At 42.3% G+C, this 6,494-nt stretch overlaps 1 pseudogene; it reads left to right on the forward strand.

Moving 5' to 3' along the window:
• Positions 1 to 2,002: 2,002 nt before the first annotated feature.
• LOC139332227 (hydroxycarboxylic acid receptor 2-like) lies at positions 2,003 to 5,146 on the forward strand (annotated as a pseudogene).
• The last annotated feature ends 1,348 nt before the right edge of the window (positions 5,147 to 6,494 follow it).

Genomic DNA, 6,494 nt, shown 5'->3' on the forward strand with positions numbered 1-6,494 from the left:
TCCACAGCACTTTTTTTTCCAAAAGTCATCAGGCTTCTCTAGATGTTCTGTTGCATATTTTTGACGTTGTATTTTGTGATGAGGACGCAGGTAAGGTTTTCTTCTGCAGACTCTTCCATGAAGGTCTTGTTTGTGCAAGTATCGCCGCACAGTGGAAGGGTGCACCACCACTCCTGAGTCTGCTAAATCTTCCTGCAGGTCTTTTGAAGTCAAATGTGAGTTTTGATTTACCTTTCTGACCAGCCTACGAGCTGTTCTCTCTGAGAGTTTCCTTGGTCTTCCAGATCTCATCTTGACTTCCACATTTCCCCTTACCTGCAATCTCTTAATTATACCTCGCACTGTGGAAACCGCAGGCTGAAAACGCTTTGCTATCTCCTTGTAACCCTCCATGGCATGTGGGCATCAATAACTTGCATTTTTCCTGTCTTACACAGCTTCTTAGAGGAACCCATGGTTGCTGAGTGTTTGCACAAGGTTTGTGGAGTCGCCGTATTTAAGAAACCCTGAAATTGGCACCAGCTGGCGCTCCCTAATGACAATTGTTTGCACATGCTTCAGGACTAATGAGCTGGTAAAGGTCAAAGCTTGTAAAAAGAATCTGACACTTTGAAACTCTCAGGGTGCCCTGACTTTTGCACATGCCAAAAAAAGTGTGTGTGTGGGGGGGGGGGGGGTAATTTTGTTGGATTTATAAAATAAAATGTAACTATGCATTAATGTTTCCTGATAATATTGTCTTTTTTCCCATATACCAGAGAGACTATAAATATAAATATAAATATGAATATTAATTTTTAATATATAAAATATGCCCTGACTTTCGCACACAACTGTAGTTTGATAAAGTCTATATTATGAACACGTTTACTTCTACATTTGGTACTAATGTGGCTGTTAATACAAGCAGTGGTACCTTTAAAGAATAAGAATAATTAGTATGAATATCTCTATGATTCCTCCTGAAGAAAATGAAGGAGTGGTTTCTCACTGTAACAACATACATGTACATGTGTGCTGCCTGGATGTTTCCTGAAGAAGCATATATTTGTAGTGTTATACACATTTTTAACATTCCATATACATACAATAAAGATACAGTGGGTCCAAATGCGTACCTGTTGATTTACCGTTAATAATGTCTAATAGTTTAGCATTCCTATTTGTACCTGTCCAGACTGAGCTTACAGGTAAGTACAGTTACTAAAGTTAGGTTAGCATGCTGGCTGAGGCACTTAGATGGTGTAAGAAAAAGTGCATCTGTCCACCACTGCAGAGATACAGTGTCAATAGGTGGGAAGCCAGTGAGGGATCGTGTCCTTGTTGTAGATCATTACCTAGATCAGATGATCTAGATAACAGTTCCAAAAAAAAATGTCCTGAAGCAACTATTGCTGCCCTCAGCTCCTCGATAGCAGTGACGTTAGTTCTACTGTGCACTAGATTCCACAAAGTGTCTGTTTCAGCATTGTGCACAATAACTGTTTTTAGCTGTGTAACATTCGTGTACCAAAATTAGCATGCTGAGGATGAGGTACTGTATAGCGAAGGGCAGAGAACAGGGTGTGTTAGGTCATGAAGTTCAGTTTAGTTCCTTGAATGAAACAAAATGCAACAAAATCTAACTCAATAAATTTAATTTATGATGAAGCAATACAGTACAGTATCAAATGTACCTTATAGTAACATGCAGTTTTAGCATAGGTAGCTTGGGGGGAATATGCCTTCTAACCCTGAAGAATACCTACTGAGCTATGCAGGACCGTGTACTAGAGGTAAGATCTTAAGCCCGGGCCCAAAATGTCGATTATTAACTTTGGGTCGGGTCGGGCCGGGCTTCTCTCTCGCTAATTTTTTTAATAAATATATATTTATTTGAAGTCTGTAATAACCAAATACACGGCTCGGGACACGCGCGCGCTTTACGCAGCGCTCAATGCCAGATGTTCAAGAGGACGAGACCCGAGACTGAACTCCCGCACAATACGCACTTTACACCGAGATGACCGCCCTGGACCACCTACCTCAGCAGGTCTGACTTCTGCAAACAGCAGCTGGTCCAGAAACATGTATGAATGGATTCATCCGTGCGCGCAGTCTCCAGCGGAGGATTTTTAAAGTCTGTTTGTTTCCGCCTTTGGTAACGAAGACTATAGTGAACCTGCTGCGCTCTGGAGGCTTTACCCCGTGTATCTCAGATGCCCTTCCTTGTGATCTACAATGAAGCCCAGAGACCTGCTCCTGCTGCTGTTCCTCTCCTTGTCAGAGAGGCGCGTCCATGTGAGCACAATATCACACACAGAAATATCTTTAACAAACTTTTCCAGCGTTATTTCATTGTGTAAATGCATTTATAATGATCATAAAAATATGTAGATTATTTTAACATTAAGAAAACTTGCGATATAAAATTTCGGGTTTGTTTCGGGCTCCGGCCTGCAAATCAAGTTAATTGATCGGGCTCGGGCCGGGTCGGGCTTTAATACCCGCGGGCCTGGGTCGGGTCGGGCTGGATTTTTTAGGGCCGATCTTACCTCTACTGTGTACAACTAAAACAGCAAAATCCCTTCATGTATTGTTTAAAGCTGCACTAACAGGTAATTGTTACATGAACAGTGGATGAATGAATGACTGTCACTCACAATGAGAAACAATATGAAGCACTGTCACCAGACTGCAGTTCCCCTCACCTTCTTTAACCACTTTTTTTTTTTTTTTTAATTTTCTGGTCCACTACTCAGCTCACATTCAGCAAGAAAGCTCTGTCCAGCAGCAAACTGGAGACAGACACAGTTAGCCATTGGCTGCTAACAAATTCCAGAGCCAGAAGTGTCAATATTGAGCTGTCATTCAACAGGTGGACATAAATACCACTCCAAAAAAAAAAAAGAATGTTACAAAAAGCAACAGTTTGCTTCCCTATAACATCTTTATAAGGTTATATATGTCATTGTTGTGTTTTCAGCTTGTTCTGCAGCCCCCAAGTGGCCAAACATTTTTACATTCAGTGCAGTATCAGTGAAATGTGGAGCAACATTGAAACAAGAAATCTGAAAACAAAACAATATAAATTAAGAATGTTAAAAACAATTAGAAACTTATGGTGTAAGATCGCTGTCAAAAAGACGTAATTTAATTTATTTCCATAATTTAAAGTTTTGTATTTGTAAAGTTAACAATTTGTGTGTCATAAAAGTTGTTTTACAAGAAACAATTCCGCTGTCATATACGTGAGTCTGTGAAATTGTTTTCGGGTTACGAGTGTTTTTATATGAGTATGAGTCTAAAAGCTGTGAGTGCAAAGTACAACTAAAATACAACTCATTTTTCTACGACTACGAAGTCTTCACTGTGGATACGAATTCAAGTTTACGGGTACGACTCGAAAAGTGCTGAAATGACGTCACTGAGGTCACAGGGGAAAGTAATCGATCGGCGATTCCTCCAACTGCGCATGCGCATGCCCCAGACGCGAACATGCAGGGCAACGCCACCATCCCCGAAGAGACTTCACAGGTAATGTCAATAATAACGTCCATCCATCCATTATCTATACCGCCTATCCCTTTCGGGGTTGCGGGGGGCTGGAGCCTATCCCAGCTACAATGGGCGGGAGGCGGGGTACACCCTGAACCGATTGCAGGGCCACATGCAACGACAAACAAACATTCACACTCACACCTACGGACAATTTAGAGTCATCAATTAACCTAATGAGCATGTTTTTGGTCTGTGGGAGGAAGCCGGAGTACCCGGAGAGAACCCACACATACACAGGAAGAACATGCAAACTTCACACAGAAAGGCCCTGCCTGACCCGGGGATCGAACCGGCGACCTTCTTGCTGTGAGGCACGCGCACTACCTGCTGCGCCACCGCGCAGTGCATGACAGGTAGTGCTTGACTCTACGCTCTACACTTGAGAGCTTTGCCAGTTCAATACAGTTTGGAGGTACATGTAGTTTGCTTGAGTATATCTATTTTATGCTACTTCATATTGTATTTGTAAGTAATACTTTTTACTTCACTACATGTATATAGTAACTCTGGTTTCTTTGCTGATTCAGATTAAAGAATATAATCGACTAAAAGAACATGTTAAAATAAGATAAGGGGATACTTCAGCAGTACATAAAGTACCTCAAATAAACTCCAGCTTTACAAGCTGCAGTATTAATACATCAGTAATTGAAATCCAGTAAAAAGATGAGGTTTATTGTAAAAGTACCATAGCGTAGAAATACTCTGTTACAAGGAAAAGTATAAATGTATTACAATCAAAACATCCTTAAAGTACCAAAAGTAACAGTACTCATTCTGCAGATGAATGTATGTCATATTACTGGATGGTGATGAACAAGCCAGCGTCATTCATGATGCAGTGTACTTTAACCTCTTTATGTACTGCTGGGTAGGTTTATTCATAGTACTGCATCATTTATTAGTTGTGAGATGTAGAGTAGAAGTACAAGACAGCAGAAAATGGAAGTACTTCAGTGAAGTAGTACCTCATATTTGTGCTGTACTTAGTTGCATTCTACCTCTGGAAGTCCTGCTTAACGGTCTGGTTGTTGGTGATCAGCCCACGTGTTCCCATGCTGGCTTACAACCACATCAAGGGCAGTGGGAACAGCACCCAGCGCTTCTTCTTCACTTCTTACAAGGAGGCATCACGAGCCATCATCATCCTGGTGGGCATGCTGCTGTTCTGCTCCATCTGAATCTCCAGGTTGTTGAAAGAGCGTCAGATGGGAAAAATCGACAAGGTGCGAAAGGCGATGCGAGTGTGCGCTGCCATCGTTGCCGTGTTCATGGTGTGCTTCTTACCCACCACGATGACGACCATCGGGGTGTGGGTCATCCGCTCATACCGCCCGTGGGACTGTGCCTCCTTCTACACTTTCACCCAGCTCACCATCGTGTCTTTGGGACTGAACTTCCTGAACTCGGTCCTTGACCCCATCATCTACGTCTTCTCCAGCTCCATGTTCAGGAAGCGCTCTGCAGCTCGCTGCCCCGCGTCCTGCGCTGCAGACGGGACCCGGGCGACAGCGAGAACACGACTTCCTCATCGGGAAGTCAGTCCACCACCCAGCAGGAACTGAAATCCATGAGGGCTGACAGAGGGAGTGAAGCCATGGAGTGAGTGCTTCCTCCATAATCATGACTGGACCAAGCAGCACTGAGAAAAATGTTTACACCTGAAATTAAAGTGCACTCTGTACCCAGAGACGGACAAATGCATGTTCAGTCAGAGTGTAAATGCAATTAACACAATGTGTGACACAACATATGTTTGTTTTTAATAAACCTAAAATCATGTTGGAAATGAACTTTTTCTACATTTTATCACCATGTTTTTGTGCTTCATTGCCATCACTTTGTAATTGCACTCCTGTGTGTAACTAACTTTTGTGTCATGTTTGTGTTGCTTTGGAAAAAACAAATAATTCATATTTTTCATATAAATATTCATTTAATGTTTTTTCACTGATGGTTATCCGTTTTGAATTCTCTCTCACTCAAACACACACACGCACACACACACACACGCATGCACACACACACACACACACACACACCATTATTATTATTATCATGATTGTGATTAACACTATTGTTGTTTTTAACTGGCCTGCATGTCTTCACTGTTCTCACTGGTATTTTTCTTCCTCATGTTGTTCTGTCATTGTTTTCTCTAAATAAAGATATTTTAACAAAAAACAAAAAAGGAAAAAGAGTGTTGGGTGTCAATAAAGATATTTAAAAAAAACAAAAAGGAAAAGGAGTGTTGGTGTCAATAAAGATATTTTTTAAAAAAAACAAAAAGGAAAAAGAGTCTTGGTGTCAATAAAGATATTTAAAAAAAAACAAAGTGTCTTTAAGGGTCAAAGCCAATAGAATGGAGTCTTTGTGGCTTTGATGTAGGATTCTATAAATGTGCTCTCTGGCTGTTCTGCAGTCAGAGCATCTTTGAACTTGACCGAGGAGCATTAACATTATTGTTGGAGTACCACAGTCACATAGTTTCAAGAAGTATCTTCACAGGCGAGCACAGTCTACTACAGGCGAGTACAGTCTACCACAGGCGAGCACAGTCTACCACAGGCGAGCACAGTCTACCACAGGCGAGCACAGTCTACCACCAGCGAGTGCAGTCTACCACAGGCGAGTACAGTCTACCGCAGGCGAGTACAGTCTACTACAGGCGAGCGCAGTTTCTAACAGACAGTTCACTACTGACAGTCTGATGGCACAGACAAGCTTCCCAATAATCAGGGGTCGCCTTGATCATCTGGGCCGTCTGGTCGTCTGCTCAGAGGTGCAACGTCTGCGAGACCAACTTCAATGCTATCAGTTTGCGCACGACTCGATGAACCAGGACTTGGTTCGATACAGGAGGGCGATGTCTGAGTGGAACGAAGAGCGAGAGAAGCTTTGCCACAGCGTGCAGCACCTGCAACAGGACAACAGCAGACTGCAGGAGCTTCTGG

The sequence above is a fragment of the Chaetodon trifascialis genome, chromosome 6 (genome assembly GCF_039877785.1).
Source record: "Chaetodon trifascialis isolate fChaTrf1 chromosome 6, fChaTrf1.hap1, whole genome shotgun sequence".
NCBI lineage: Eukaryota > Metazoa > Chordata > Actinopteri > Chaetodontiformes > Chaetodontidae > Chaetodon > Chaetodon trifascialis.